Here is a 16,809-nt window from a genome sequence, read left to right as displayed (position 1 = left end):
CTGTGCAGAGGCCTCAACCATCACTAGCCACATTATTCTCATTTCCATTTTATAGATTAGCCATCTGAGGCTCTGAGAGGTTAAGAGAGGTGCCTAGGATCACAAAGCTGAGTAAGATCCATAATCCATGTCCTCTTTACTGCTTCCAGTACAGAATTGCTTGAAATTGGGAAATTGATTGCACTAAGAAAATAGAGTCTGAATAGTCCCTTTTATATCTGGATAAAAAACTACTTTGCTTACCCAGAATGTATTGCGTAACTGAATGGAAGATGAAAGCACTTTGACCTCAAAGCGTGTCTGTATCTTTTGAAAAACATTTAACTCATTTCCTAACTAAATAGGCTATTTACCATAATGAGCATAAGAAATCACCCCCAGGCTTTGGCTAACCCTCTGCAGATCTACAGGCACTTCCCTACAGAGAGAATTCAAACTTGAAATCAAGAAAGATGGAGAGGGCTTGTCACATTATCAGAAAACTAAGAAACTCAATTTCCTCAGACCCCAACACAGCCAATCACATGACTATGACAGCTGAAGAACCAGAGAAGGGAAAGTAGCATTTAAGAAGTGCCTGCAATCTCTCGGTTAATTTTTATCATAACATGATGGGGTATATCAGTAGTTCCCGACATGGGGCACATGCCCCACAGGGGGCAATTTGATTTTTAAGGGGGACAATTTGAGAATGAGTTATTAACAGTGAATTTTTTGCATTTCTTATGGTTCTAGGGGCCTCATATACAGTATAGGAATATATAGTGTGGCATATTTATGCATTTCAGTTCTCTATTATGTTTTGAAACTTTGCTATTTTTTCATATCACTTCATATTATTATTATTATTTTAACAATTTCTCAGTGAGCTGAAACCGGTTTGGCTCAGTGGTAGAGCGTCGGTCTGCAGACTGAAAGGTCCCAGGTTCGATTCCAGCCAAAGACATGTACATTGGTTGCAGGCACATCCCCGGTAGGGCGTGTGCAAGAGGCAGCTGGGTCGATGTTTCTCTCTCACCGATATTTTTAGTTCTCTATCTCTCTCCCTTCCTCTCTGTAAGAAAGTCAATAAAATATATATTTTTTTTAATTTCTCAGTGATTTCTTCCTTAGTACTTCAATTGTCCTTTTGTTCTTTTGTTCTTTTATTTTTCTCTTTCATGGATGCCATGTTCTTTGGAAGCTTGTTTAGGTCAAGTTAATGGCCTTTTAGACTTCCTCCATGTGAATAGGAATTCATTTTTTTAATAATAAGAATTATATATCACAGGAAGAGGGCATTAGGATTTTAGAGATGCTTAGGTGGGACATTGCCAAAAAAAGGTTGGGAACCACTGGGGTAGTTATTAAATACCCTATTTGAGGAAATAAAGAAACTGAAGCTTACCACAGGGCTTTCCCAAAGTCATTAACCAGTGCTAACTCAGGGATTCCAACCCAGGTCTCTTTGATTCTAAATGTTAATTTGCACTAAAAGGACAGACATCTATAATAATAGAAGCATAATTTGCTAATTAGACTGGATGACCTTCCAGCCTGGGTCCCAGATGCCTGCTGGTAGCTGGAGGGAAGCCCAGGTCCCAGAGGGAAGCCGGTGCTGACAGCTGGGGGAAGGAAGGCCTACTCTTGTACAAATTTTGGACATTGGGCCTCCAGTTTGTGATAAAGAACAGTGAAAAGACAATATTGACCAAACAGGGTCACTAGCGAGACAACTCAATCTGCCAAACAATTACAGGAAACCACCCTTAGCATAAGCACCTCAGCAGTCATTACCTGTTACCTCTCAGGCAGCCCTCTCACAGTAGTTATACTTATGAGACCCAGTATAGCCTTGTGAGAAAAGGAGGGAAATTTTTATTAGCACCATTTACAGCTAATATAAATTATTTTCAATGTGGCATGAGTGATTTGGAAATAGTGGAGTTGGGAATTAACTTTTCTCTGCATGAGTGAAATGAAACACAAGGTAGGGAGACAGGCCCTGATTCACTGTCTGGAGAGCAGAGACTCAGAAAGGGCTGGTGTGCAGCTTCCTGCCAGCACCTACTCTCCAAAATTGAGTTTCCTGAGAAAGAGGCATTCCCACACAACCAGGCACAACACAGACCTGCAACTTTAAGACAGCCTCAGCCTTTAGGATCTGTGCCCTATCGTAGCCTCAAGAAATTCATCTGACACCTCCTGGCCCTCTTGAACAGCACTCTCTGTTGAAACCCCAAGTCCATCAGCTGCTGAAGCTTCTCGACATAGGCACTTCGAGTTTCAAGTCCTTCTCATTTATCAAGAGAGAGGGACTGAAGAAGTTTAATCTAAGCAGCCCAAAGTAAAGGAAGAAGGTAGGAAATGTTTTCTTCCTAAACTCTTTGGGAAAATACACCAAACTCTGAATTTCTCAATCTATTAAGCTCCCAGGCCTTGACACTGCTGCACTCTCTCCCCTAGTCCATTTATCTGGCCATCAGACAGCATGACCTTTCCACTGCTGACCTCCTGTGGAGCCCACCTCCCTTTTAACGCCTTTCTTGCTCTGTCCTCTGGCATCCAGTGCTAGCTTTTCACACTGATCTCTGCAGAGGGAAACTCCTCCTGGATCATTTCTGAAATCCAGAACCCAGCACAGTATCTAGAAAAAAAGGGGCATTCAAAAGGATTATTGAACAGATGGGACTGTATCAATGAATCCTTACAACTCCCATCAGACTCCTAGAAGAATACAATGACACTCATGTTATCACCTACAGAAAACAAGTCAACACTGAACCAACAGAAAGAAAATCCCAGCCAAGCTGAGGCTCCGCCACCTGCCCGGCTATCTATCACTGCACGGGTGGCATCAAATGCAGGATTGGGCACACAGGCGGATTTACAGAATAACTTCAAATCTTGTCTCTAGAGTATAGACAGAGGCAAACCACCTATCCTCACCCTTCACTGAATCAACCAAAAACAAACACATGAAGGAAGCAGCAAAGCTGTAGGTGACCCTTATCAGTACACTCTACCACACTGTTTTTTATTCAGGGATGTTCCCTTTTGCTGCCTTCTGGAGCCCACACCTCCGTGTGTTTCTTACCTGCTCTGGGTAATCCCTGGGGACTGCAGGAGATCCAGGTCCTCAGGATCTAGCACTATTCTTCATGGGAGGGATATGTGCTTTATTAGGTCTGGAGGCCAAGGCTCATTTTTCTCAGAATGATGAACAAACATCTGCCAATACAAAAAAAGGCAGGGGAGGGATTAGAGCTGTTTTCCAACTGGGATGGGATTAAAAATTAACAAGACAGCAGGCACGACTGCTAGACTCCATTGGATACTCTGGTCCAGGCTATGGCTTAATCCAGGAAGCCCTGAGGACTCAGAAAAAAAAGAGAGAAGAGCCTATTACAGGTGCAGTGCCCTGGGTCTATGAACAGCACAGACAGCCTTAGAATAGACTGATATTAGATAAGAACATGCTAGAAAAGTAAAGCAGACACCACTGATAAATCTGAGAAGAACAGATTGTTTAAGGATCTATAAATAGCAATTTGGGGGAGAGAGGATTTAGTTCATCTCAAAATAAACTCTAGAGAGACTTTTAAAAATTGTTTATTATCAAATAATATTTAGTGAAATGTAAAAGTTTAATTATGTAATGATAATATAAAAAATAGGTCATAAGCAGTATATCATATACTATCCAAATAGAGAAAAACACAGTTTTTAAAATGTGCATGTGAGAAAGAAAAAGGACAAAAAACAAACAAAACAAAAAAACCTGGATGGTAGAATAATGTGGTTTCATTTTTTACACATTTTTTGTATATTTCAAATTTCTAAAGTGTAAATGCATTACTCTTACATTGGGGAAAATGTTTAAAAATATAATTTTTAAAGGCTAAAAACAATTCTATATTTGTCAGCTCTTTCTTCTTTCTGCTGGAATCTAAAAAAACAATAACAAGGAAAAGTCTAATAGAGTCAGTTGCATGAAAATCCCAACTTCTTTGCAATGAGAAATACTGTAATAAAAAGGAAAACAAGAGTCAAGGTATGCACAGGGTTAATACAGTAAAAGCCTTTCAAACAGGCAATCAACATAGGCAGGCAGACAAATCACAAAATAGAAAATGCAATTAACAAGTATATAAAATTATGATTAATCTTAACTCAGACAAGGCAACTGTAAATTTAAAATATATAACATACAAAGAATGTACATTAGCCAGCCAGTTTCAAAACAATAATAATACTCATTTCTGGACAGATTGTAATGAAATCAGAATATTTCAAAGAAGTGGTAGAAATGAATTTAACCTTTTTAGAAAGTAATCAGGCCATAGAATTAAGAGTTTGTGATTATTATCATACTTCTAGGAAATAAAACTGAATAAATAATTCAAAGAAAAAGATTATACATTTTGGTTCCTTCACATGAAATTATTTCCTTCCTAATTTTCAGTGTGTTGAGGACTGAAAGAGGATTAATGACATACAGAATGAGTTTTATAAGGCAATAGAAACATGTAAAAAAAATAGTTTTCAATTTCAAAATTACTGTATTTTTCGGACCATAAGATGCTCCGGACCATAAGACGCACCAGTTTTTAGAGAAGGGAAATGAAGAGAAAAAGATTCTGAAACAAATAGTGTCCTAAAATATTTTATGTGCATTAAAACCCAACATCACAGTCATAAACACATGTAATCAACCCTGTAAAGTAAACAGCAGCATTTAGAACCATTTTAGAGCCAGGTAAGCACACAGAGACCACACAGAGCTGGGCAAGTAAAAAAATTTTTTTTAAAAAGTATATGTGTAGGCTATATTTGGACCATAAGACGCAGGGACTTTTTCCCCCCACTTCTGGGGGGAAAAAAGTGCGTCTTATGGTCCGAAAAATACGGTAATTATAATGGTGAAAAATCTAAGGTTAGCAACTAAGCAACAAGTAATAGGAAAATAATTAAACGATGGTACATCCACCATCTATAATAATAAAAGCACAATATGCTAATTATACCCAACATCCTTTCATCCTTCCAAATGAAGCTGGGGCTTCGAGGGAAGCTTGGGTCCCAGGTGCCAGAGGGAAGCCAGTGCCAGCAGCTGGGAGAAGGAAAGCCTAATCTTGCATGAATTTCATGCATTGAGCCTCTAGTCCATATAGATAAAAAGCCAGGGACCATCACAACAGAAATGACCGGACAGGTGACCAAACAGGCTACGTGGGGGTGACCAGGCCGGCAGGGGGGTTAGTAAGGGGTGACCAAACAACTGAACAGCAGGCTGCGTGGGGTGACCAGGCCAGCAGGGGGGTTAGTGAGAGACAACCAAACAACTGAACAGAACTGAACATTAGGCTGCAAGGGGTGACCAGCTGGCATGGGGGGGGGGGGGGGGGGCAGTGAGGGGTGACCAAATAACCTAACAGCAGGCTGTGTGGGGTGACCAGGACAGAGGGGGGGAAGTTGATGGTGCCCAGGCTAGCAAAGGGGGGGTGCAATGAGGGGTGACCAGGCCAGTAGAGGGGGGCAATTGAGGGTGACCAGGCCAGAAGGGGGGGGGCATTTAGGGGCAACCAGGCAGTTGGCGGGGGGATGGGGGGGGAGGCAGGAGACAGTTAGAGGCAACTAGGCCAGCAGGGGGTGAGAGATGACCAAATGACTGAACAGCAGGCTGCATGGGGCGACCAGGCAGGCAGTGGGAGGGTAGGGGGTGGCAGTAAGGGATGACCAAACAACCAAACAGCAGATTTCGTGAGGTGATTAGTTTGGTGGGGGGTTGGAGAGCAGTTAGGGGTAATCAGGCAGACAGGCAGGTGACCCATTAGGAGCCAGCAGTCTAGGATTGTGAGAGGGGTGTCCAACTGCTGGTGATTGGGCCTAAGCTGGCAGTCGGACATCCCTGAGGTTCCGCTTAGAGAGGGTGCAGGCTGGGTGGAGGGGACCCTCCACCTCCCACCATGCATGAACTTCGTGCACCGGGCTTCTACCCTCTATATATAAAAGCCTAAGCAACTGAACCACCAAACCACCAGCTACCCGGTTGCTATGATGCGCACTGACTACCAGGAGGCAGATGTTTAATGCAGGAGCTTCCCCCTATTAGTCAGTGCTCTCCCACAGACAACCTTTTCTGGTCCCTCTCCCAGCCAGCCCTGATCGACCCTGATCAGGACTGGGCGAGATGGTCCTGATCAGCCCCAATAGCTGGCCAGGCCAAGGGACTCCACAAATCTGTGCACCAGGCCTCTAGTTATAGAGTGTGTGTGTGTGTGTGTGTGTGTGTGTGTGTGTGTGTGTGTATAATTGTGTATGAATTTAAGTACCAATGAGAAAGAAAATGCTTAAATATTATAACAAAGAAAATGAAACAGAAAATGTTACCATTATGAATAAGTTATGCACATCCAAATACCTAGAAAAAAATGTACATGGTTGAGACAAGGCAACTGTTTTTTTGTTTTTGTTTTTCTGTAACACATTGTTTAATGACAGGGAAATCATGTTCAAAGATCAGAGAACCGAGTTGGATACTGGTTACATTTATATTTCAGTGCTAATGAGTTGGCATTCTTTTGTTTTGTTTTTGTTTGTTTTGGTTGTGTGTGTTTTTTAAACTTTCTAAAGGTCACCCTACCAGTACATGGGTAAACCTGGTATTTATTTATTTATTTAGGTTTAAATTTCTTTATTGATTAAAGTATCCCATATTTGTTCTCATCCCCCCATTTTCATCCCAAACCCCTCCCCACATATGCCCTCTCTCCCCCCGTTGTCTTGACCACTGGTTAGGCTCATATGGATGCACACAAGTCCTTCGGTTGATCTCTCCCCTTTATTCCCATCCTCCCCTACCCTCCCTCTGAAATCCGACAGTCTGGTCCATGCCTCCTTGTCTCTAGGTCTGTTCTTGTTCATCAGTCTATTTGTTCATCATTACCCCTAGATGAGTGAGATCATGTGTTACTAGAAATACACTTATAAGAACTGAAAATGAGACAAGCAATAATGGTTAGCTGAAAGGCAAATGAATCAGTCTGTAGTGAGTTTCTTTCTGGGCCAACAGTTCTTTTGAGTCCCAATTTCAATGTCAAACAGTTCCTTATGTGTACATCAGCAATGGTATTTCAGCTCTGGATGGTGGGCAAATGGTGGTGATGAGACCAAGCAACATTGATGAGTAAACTGACAAAAGATAAATTCTCATCTTTTAGTTTGACTTCCTTTATTCTTATTATGTTATTTGAGAAATTAAAGTAAAACTATTGAGTAATTAAAGTAAAACTAAAGAAAAAATATTGAAAATACACTTCAACCTTGTGCATCAACTTGATACACAATATTGAAATGGCCTTGAAACCTGTGCTGGGAGATGCAGCATAACAGAACTAAGAGGAAGCTGTGGTGGCCACAAACTGGCTTCATCCCATGAAGTAGAAGAAAATCCTTCCTTGAAGCTGGGGTTCAAGCTGGGGGAATTTCAGCTTTTCATAACCAGGAAACAGGCAGGCAGAACCTAAGAATGACTCACTGCAAAAGTTAGAGGTGCCATTATGTTTATTGTAAAAAATTTTAGGGGTTTTCCTTATGAAGTCAGAGAACTGACTCCTTGGCAGCCTCCTGGCAGAAACAGTAAATATTTCTGATCATTATCCTTCTTTTTGTGTCATGTAAATTTTCTTTGTGGCATGGGAGTTTGTAATGATGCATGTATTCACATTATTATTTGTTAATTTTGTCTCCTCCTACAAAAAAAGTCCATAAGCAGAAACTTCATCAGCTTTCTTCACTACTATCTTAAGCGCCCAAATGAGTGTTTGGCACATAGTATACATTTAATAACAATTTGCTGAATGAATGAATGGTGGGAGAGAGGGAGAGAAAGTTTTCAGCTCTAAAGAGTTCTGTTTCCTCAGGCATCATTAATGGAAAAGATTCTTTCTCAGCAGCCTCCCAGGAAACATTGGGGCAGTCACCTGCCCTAGATGATACCTCTTGCCAATGAATACTGGTTCGCTGCCATCCCCTCAAGGTGTGAGCTGCTGGGGCATGAGACTTTTGTCTGGGTTCAATACAGAAAACCCAGATCTTCCTGCCTCACATCAACTGCATCTGCTTGGAACAACTTGCCCTCTGAAAAGATAAGAATTACTCCCCACTCTTGATTTCTAAAAATCAACCAGTTGAAACAAAAGTAGTGAAACTGTCTATCTATTATAGGTCATGAGGGCCTTCCAAAAATAGTCACTGCTGCTCATGAGATAGTAGGGGTGATCTTCAACCAGCTGCAGAAGTGCTAACAGAATCCTCAACTCACAAGGTGAGAAACTAAACATGATAATAATAGCTACCAAGTGCTAAGCAATAACAATTGCTTAGGGGTTGAGTAAGAGCCATAGAATTAGATGGATCTGATCAAGAGTCCAAACTCTTCACCTCTCACCATTACATAACCTTGGGCAAATTATTCAACCCCCTAACATTCAACTTCTTTATCTGTAAAATAGAACTAAAAAAAAAAAAAAACAGAGCCTATCTCATAGGATTTTTTTTTTAATAAGAATATACTCAAAAAATTATACAATATGGCTGTGACAAATATTTTACACATCACTTCTTACCATCACCTACTCTGTGGATAGCATTACTATCCTCATTTTATGAATGGGGAAACTGAAGAAGGGAAGATGAGTAATTTGCCCAGAGTAACTCAATTGTGGCACTCCACATGTCCATGCTCTTTCATACCTTGGTAGCCCTGCACGTAACATTCCTCTGTATAAAATGTCCTTTCCTACTTTTTCACATGGGGGCACACCTACTCAGCCTCCATACCAGCTCAAGTGTCACCTGGACTCTGAAGCCTTTCTTGGCCCCACAGAGATTGACACAACTCCACTGTTGTGTCTAGCTTTCATCAGACTACATGACATTTATCTGTTTGCCGGTATGAGAACTTTTTAAAATTTTATCTCTGTTCTCCTGTGTCTAGTTAGGCACTTCTCTACCCAGGTCCTTAAATATTTTAGGTCCTGAATCACTATAATTCTCTCCAACCCTATTTCTGTCAGAATTTGTGGTGATATCAACATCCACCTGCATTATTATTCTAGTTTCCTGGTTTCTCAGTTCTTTGATCTTCTCTACTCCAATTATTGTGACCTCAGCCCCTCACTTCCAAGGTTATATCTCTGATCTTGTCATTTACAAAAAATATACTCCCCCTGTAGTCTTGATTTCAGGCATACCCTCTGTAATCACCACTCCTGTCTTTGCAGCTGAGTCCAATTAATACCCAACCACAACAATGGAATGAGTAAACTGACCTTCTCATGCCTCTTACTTCCTTTATATCTTTTCTCATCTTCCCACCCTGCTTAAATTCCATGGTCAGTTGTTAAATTGAACTCTCTCATCACATGGTTGAATAAACCCCAATCCTGGTTAAACCCAACTCTCTGTCCCACTCCACACTTGCAAACATGTAATTGAACATGGCTAGAGAAAATCAAACTGTGATGCTTACTGATTTCACTTCAAGTTCACAGTCACTAACTAACCACAAGTAGCTACGTAATGCTTCCCAGAAATCATTTGACTTTTTTCAGTCAATTCATCTGCCACTCTTCTAGGAGACTATCTGACCCCCACATATACATATCATGAAAGCTGTCTTAATCCTCACCTTCCCTTTATTCAAGGAGAAAAGGAAGCTACCAGAATAGAACTTTCATACATATGCCTTTGTACTCAGCTACCCATCCTACCTATATTTATGCCCAAATGATCTTTTGTTCCTAGAGATGAATTAGATGCATCCAACATTTATAATACCCAACATTTATCCACTATGTCCTATGTACTATGATCTACTTGTGTTGAAATTTTTCCTTTTTTTCTTCTGCATCAATAGGTATCCCTCTCTCAAAGATCATGTCCATCAGCATATAGACATGCTATTATTTTTCCTATCTTAGAAAAAAAGAGAAATTCTCTTGACTGAGGCAGCCACCACTGATAGTGGGACACCTTAGTCAGTGTGTGCTTAGTCAGGTGTGAAGCAATAGGAAGTACACAGCACTTTCTATGAAAAATTCTTGACCAAAATGTAGACTAAGTATATAGATCAAGTCTTTATAATCAATCTCAGTTTTCAGGAAAAATAGCAGAAAAAGAGCAAGTTAAGTGATACCATAAAGATGTTTATAGACAAATTCTGAAAGCAGGACATTGTACAGGACAATAAGTCAATGCACATGATAAACAAATGGCTTGAAAAATACAACAATCATATACAATATGTAGACCTTGCTTGAATTTCTAGTTGAACAAAACCAAGTTGAAAAAAATAGTAATTTTTATATAGATTTGAAAATATATGATATCTAATATTATGAAATCACTTTGCTAATTTTTAGATATTATTATTATTATATCTGTAGTTATGATTTTTAAAACCCTATGCATGTGAAGCAGTTAGAGATTAAATCTATTTTCAAATACTTCAACCAAAAAATAGATAAAGCAAATATAAGAAATATGTCATTTAAAAAAATATATATTCCAATTAAGCTATCTAAGAAGCAAGAGTAATATAAAGACTCTTCTCAGACAACATTTTTTGAGAGTGGGGAGAGTTTGAAAGAGCTTGAAGGAAAAAGTTATGGTAGATAACTGTTTCTGTTTCACTGAAGGAATTAACTGAAAAAGATATATGATTTTATAAAAGTCACATAATTAGCCACTGCATGAGTTTTTAATACAGTCCACTTCTCCATTCCTCCTGCAAAACCTCTTGACCAGCTCTTGCCCTTTCTCTATCCTTTACAGTAAAAGAGCTGTCTCTAGTCACTATTTCCCATTTCCTTCTTCCCATTCTCACATGAACCCACTCCTTCAGGCCTCCCCCTTGCCAATGAAACTACTCTTGTCTATATCACCAAAGACCTCCATGGCCTCCACACTCTCAATCTTCATCTGATTCAGCCCATCAACAGTATTTTATCTAGTTGGTCACTTCCTCCTCCTAGTTTCCAAAACCTTTTCTCTCCTGGTTTTTCTCCAGTTAACTGGTCATCCTTTCTCAGTGGTCTATTGCTGGTTCCTCCACCTCTACACACAGAAGTGCTCCTACATTCTCTACTTTGTTCCATCTATACTCACTTTATTGATGGTGAGCACCGAGGTTGTAGTCTGCATTCAGTGCACTTTTGGAGATGTACACTAAAATGAGTTCAGAAAGAAGGTTTTCTCAGAAAGAAAGTTCTTAATTAAAAAAAAAACTAAAAAAAACAGTAGTGTGAGGGTGGTATAAATAGAATAAAACACTGTACTCATTCCACAATTCACTGTCATCCATGACCTGAGAGGGGTGGCAACAGCCCAGAGAACAATGAGGATCAGACTTAGAGCACACCAGAATGATTAAAATTGACTTATTAAATGCAGACTCCTGAATTCTACCTCAGCCATTTTGATCCAAGTCCTTGGAGATAGGGCTCAGAAATCTGCATTTAGAAAACACCCTAGGGTGATTCTGAAGCAAGTGGCCCCAATAATACACCATTCTGTGAGAAACAGGTAGCTTAGAATAATATTACTCAAAAGTGCTAGTCTGAGAAAGCTTTATCAAGATCCAGAATGAGAAAAGTACAAAAATTCAATATAATCAACTTCTATAGAAATTTGAAAGAGTAATTTTATGCCTGCTGAATATAATAACAAATTCTAGCAAATATAATAACAAATTTTAAAATAGGGGGTTGTTCTTTTTATTATTTCATTATTCTATTGATGAGTGGAAAAAGAAAACCTAGTTCTTCGCCACCAATAAGTGGGAGAACCTTGGCTTTAATGAACAAGTTCATGCTCTGTCATCTCCAAGCCCAGGTACATATACTGACTTTTCTACCCGATAGTTCTGTTCGTCGACTTCTGTAAAACCTGTGTCTTCATCTGTACAGTATGGATAATGATACTTTAAAATATGCTTCTGTAGGATTGTGATAACAATTTAATGATGGACTTGATTTCTTTGTTGTAGGCAAATCTGAGAAGCAAGTGAAAGAAAGCCACGAGAAAGTTACAAAGTGCCTGCCTTGCTATGTTTGCTAGTGTTTACCTGAGGATAAGCCCAGCTGCCTGGCTAATGGTGGGGAGGGGGAAATCCTGCCTAGATCAAAGCCGTGAAGATAAAGGGGCTTTCATTCCTGCTTGTCCCAGCTGTTCCAGAACCAGGTGGCAAAAAGGGTCTCTGAGTAGAGATTAGATCTTTTCCCAGCCAGGCAGGCACTGATGGAGAAGATTACGAAGTCCTCAGACATGCCTGAGTACACTTCCCTGAGATTTGCTAAAGCATGGAGAACAGGACTTTGCAGGGTGTGTTGAGTTCCCACTGCAGATAGGGCAGCTACCCCGTGGTTTCTGACCAGAATTGGCCACTTTGAATGGCTAAGGAGAGCTCCAAACTCAGGATTAAGAGAGCGACAGCAGAGAGAAATTACAAGCCACTTGTTAGTCTTCAACCTATGCCTTCAACAGGTGCATATTTATAGAAATATTTGCCTTCCTTTTTGGCAGGTGCCTAGGGAAAGTAGGCATATGCTGCCCACCCCCAGCCCCCCGCAGGCATCTGCCCAACCTTACCACACTAGAGACCACTCTGCACTCCACTTCTCAAGGGTACGCTCAGAATGAAGAAGCAATCAGAAGGGTTGAATAAATACTGCACACACATATATACAAACACACACACACACACACCACACACACACACACAGCCACGCCTCTTTCCTTCATACCAGAGAAAAGAAAAGAAAACTCCCTCCTCCTCGGTAAGAGGAACTCTTTCATCTCCTCATCATTAAAAAGGAATTCAGTTAGTATTACAGAAGTTTTTACACATACAAAAAGGTACAGGGATGGGTAAAAAGGCTGTGGTATCTTTACACAAAAGACTACTACTCAACCGTAAAGAAGAAGGAAATCTTATACTTTGGGACAGCATGGGTGGACCTGGAGAGTATTATGTCATGTGAAATAAGCCAGTCAGAGAAATTCAAGTACCTTTTGACTTCACTCATATGTGAAATCTAATTATCAAAATAAACTAACAACAACAAACAGTACATAGATAGAAAACAGACTGACAGTTGTCAGAGGAAAGGGGAGTTATGGGGCTTGGTGGAAAAGGTGAAGGATTAAACAAAACAAACAAACAAAAAACTCATAGACAGAGACAATAGCATGGTGATTACTAGAAGAGAAGAGGGTGGAGGTGGATAGAGAGGGTAAAACAGGGGTAAATGCTGATGGAAACTTGAGTTGGGGTGGTAAACACACAATATAATATACAGATAATGTATTATAGAATTGTACATCTGATATCTGTATAATTTTATTAACCAATGTCCCCCAATAAATTCAATAAATTTTTTTAAAGTTTATTTATATTAATTTCAGAGAGGAAGGGAGAGGAAGAGAGATAGAAACATCAATGAAAATCATTGATTGGCTGCCTCCTACATGCCCCCTACTGGGGATTGAGGTGCAACCTGGGCATTTGTCCTGACCAGAATTGAGCCATGACCGCCTGGTTCATAGGTCGAAGCTCAACCACTAAACTATAGCAGCCAGACTAATTTTCTTAAACATTTTAAAGGTATAAGAAATAACATCATGAGCCTCCCTGTTTTCATAACTCAGCTCTAAAGACTAATATACACATACATATCCACAATGCATTAGCACCTAATATCCAACTCACTTTCTTTTCTTCCTCTTTTTATTGAACCCCTTCACCCAACTCACTTTCAAATTGTTCTCAATTCTATTTAAAATATATTTTACATCAAATTCTTTGAATGATGGTTCAAACAAAGTGGATACATTTTATTTGTGTGATATGCTGCTCTTAACTCTCTCTTAATTTATAACAGTTCCCCACTCCCTTAATTTTCTTTTTCATGACATATTTCTTTGTTGAAGAAACTAAGTAATTTACACTGAATCTGGCTGATGAAATCCTCTTGGTATTAACTTACTTCTCTTTGCTCTGTTTCCTCTAAGCTGAGTGTTAGATTTCAAGACTTGTTAAAATCCAGCGGTTTCAGGTTCATTGGTTCTCCCAATTTTTTTATACCTATGAGGATCTAAGTCCTGTGTCTAAGGGAGTTGGAGTGGGGAAAATGCACAGGGAGGCCTGAGCTCCTCCACTTCGCAGTGGTCCCTATAAAAACAACAAACACCACTACTCATTATAAATAAGTTCATTCGTTCAGCAAATGCTTATTGTCTATTTGTGATCCAAACTGGAGACACAGCAGTGCAGAAAGCAGCCAGAATTTGCCTTTGAGTGAGGAAGTAAATAAAGGGTAAAACAAAATAAATATGTGTGTAATGGTATAATTGCTCTGCAGAAAATTAAAGCAGGTAAGATGGAGAAGGCATTTGAGTAAAGACTGAAGAGATGTAAAAGAGGGGTCATGCAGATTTCTGAATGAATAGGGTTATAGGTGGAGGGAATAGCAAAATCCCTAGACTATGTCTGGCCTGTTTCAAGGACATCATGGAGGCCTGGAACAGTGTGGGCAAGGAGATGGGCAATCTGAGGTGAGGTCAGGGAAGTATTAGGAGCAAGGATCTTGTAGGGCCTTAAGCTGGTATAAGGTCTCTAAGACTTGGCATATGTATGTTTGAAAGAGATTATTCTGGCTGCTGCATTGAGAATCAACTGTGGTGTGCAGAAATTTGGGGGAGGGGGAGGTTAGAGGGGGAAAATAGACCTTTCAAGAAGCTATTACAACAATCTAGGTGAAAAGTCCATGAGCCCATTTACTTAGCTCTTACTGGGTGCTGGTATTTTATATATGTTACCAAATTGAATCCTTACCATCATCCTATGGGGTAGGGTATTGAGGCATTTTAAGCTTATCTGGAAGAATCTCTTTTATAAACCATAAAATTCGAAAGCTCCAAGAATTTAAGCCATTTGCTCAAGATATCATTGAAAATGGTCAAATTAGAGAGGGAGCCAGATTATTCAAACTTGCAAACTACCCATGCCATCCAACATATGTCCCTCTACTCAGGGCCCTTCTAAGGTCTCCAGAGAGCCTACCTGCTTGGCCATGGCATCTTGGACCTTTTGGTGACTCCTCTTTATTCTGCCCTAATCCCCATCTTCTTAACCTCTCAGTATGCAAACCTCAATCTCATCTATACCTTAGGATCCGAAGTTTCTGTCCCTAAAGACCTTGACACACGATAGCCCCCTGAGACTACCTCAGCTAACCAGGTGCTTCTGAGAAATGGCCCATGTGTCCTGGATTCCAGAAATGCCCAAAATGATCATGAACTTTCTCTAAGATTGTGAGCTCTTAATTTGTGTCACCTGAGCTGCCAGTTAATCCTATAATAATACCTCTTCCTATTTCCTCATTTCAGGGATGGCAGGCTTCTCCACCAAAAATGTGCTCTTTATATGGCAGATGCCATATAGAGTTGATTGAAAGTGGCAACCCACCCAGGGATTACAGTTTCCATCAAGTATGCACTCATACATACACGCACACACACACATACACACACCCTATATCTGGGTGGACAATATGACTAGTTATCACCAATGAAATGTGAACAAAAATAATGTGTCACTTCTGGGCTTAGGTGATTAAGAAGTGAGACTATTTGTTATGGCAGCTGGCTTTACTCTAATCAGTACTGCCACTTAGAAGGGACTTCTTAAATATTTGTTTCTAAGAACATTTGCAGAAAATTCTCGGCTATAGATTTTTTTTTTCTCACCCACACTGTTCTCTGCTCATCCCAACATTTCACTAAAACAGTGAAGAAACAGATGTTTCCCTTAATTCAGCCACACCAAATACCTTTTGTATTGTTTCCCCTGCTATAATACCCAGGTTTTGAAAGATGTTGTCAGCCAAATTTAATTAAGAATTTGAGTTCTTATTTTTTATCAAATAAACAAAATATTGCTGCCAATAAGATTGCTGGGCTTTTATCATCTGACTGGGATGACAATTGCTGGGCTTTTATCAACTGACTGGGATGACAATGACAATCTGAGACTAGTTTCAGATTGTCATTGTCATCCCAGTCAGTTGATAAAAGCCCAGCATGGTATAAAGAAACATGATATAAAGAAACTTGAAAAGCTTATGCAGGTGTGTAGAAATAAACGTGCTTCTCCCATCTGGCTTTTTGAAAAACTGAAAGTTGTCTGGCGGGTCAGGAAAGAAATTCTAGTTTGTATGGCCTGAAATTTACTCCAATATAATCATAACTTTCTTATCCCAACTGACCTCCTAAAAATCACATTCTACTGGTAGGCTAGAAACTGAAAAGTGCTTACAAAACTATTTCCAACTGCCCCCAACTAGGTAGAATTGAGGCATTTTTAAGCTTATCTGGAAGAATCTGGCTTCCGTTCTAGCTTAAAAATCAGAGCAGCAGCAATGTAAAATCAGAATTTTACCCGCTTGTCATTTCAGCATGCAGAGAACAGTTGAATGAATACACAGCAGCAGTTACATCAGAAAGATACTCCACCCCTAGGACACAATAGGAGAACTGTCAGAGCTTAATTCCCTAGAAATTAACCCTTTGCACTCCAAACCATTCTGGACATTGGCTACCAGCTACTCGACGCTACTTTGCGGCGGACACGTGCATTGAATTAACTCAATTCCCCGTAATCACTAATTAACTGCACTGTCCCCCCTGAGAGGGGACATCCGAGTGATACGCTAGAATTCCGATGTCCCCTGAGAGGGGACAGCGGAGTGCAAAGAGTTAAGCTGC

The 16,809-nt window shown here is 40.1% G+C and overlaps 1 protein-coding gene across 3 annotated transcripts in view; it reads right to left on the bottom strand.

Moving 5' to 3' along the window:
• The window catches only part of ST6GAL1 (ST6 beta-galactoside alpha-2,6-sialyltransferase 1), a 111,842-nt gene that overhangs the window by 31,102 nt on the left and 63,931 nt on the right, over window positions 1–16,809 (bottom strand). For 2 of the 3 annotated variants that reach the window (XM_036445051.2, XM_036445050.2), the window contains exon 3: window positions 3,077–3,210. The gene's annotated coding sequence lies outside the window, so the exon portion shown is untranslated. Of the gene's footprint in view, window positions 1–1,776; window positions 1,835–3,076; window positions 3,211–16,809 lie in introns of those variants that run through there. The other variant, XM_045583787.1, reaches the window with a different exon arrangement.

Source organism: Pipistrellus kuhlii, unplaced genomic scaffold, assembly GCF_014108245.1.
Source record: "Pipistrellus kuhlii isolate mPipKuh1 unplaced genomic scaffold, mPipKuh1.p scaffold_m20_p_2, whole genome shotgun sequence".
Classification (NCBI taxonomy): domain Eukaryota; kingdom Metazoa; phylum Chordata; class Mammalia; order Chiroptera; family Vespertilionidae; genus Pipistrellus; species Pipistrellus kuhlii.
This window is presented reverse-complemented; position numbering and strand designations above follow the sequence as displayed.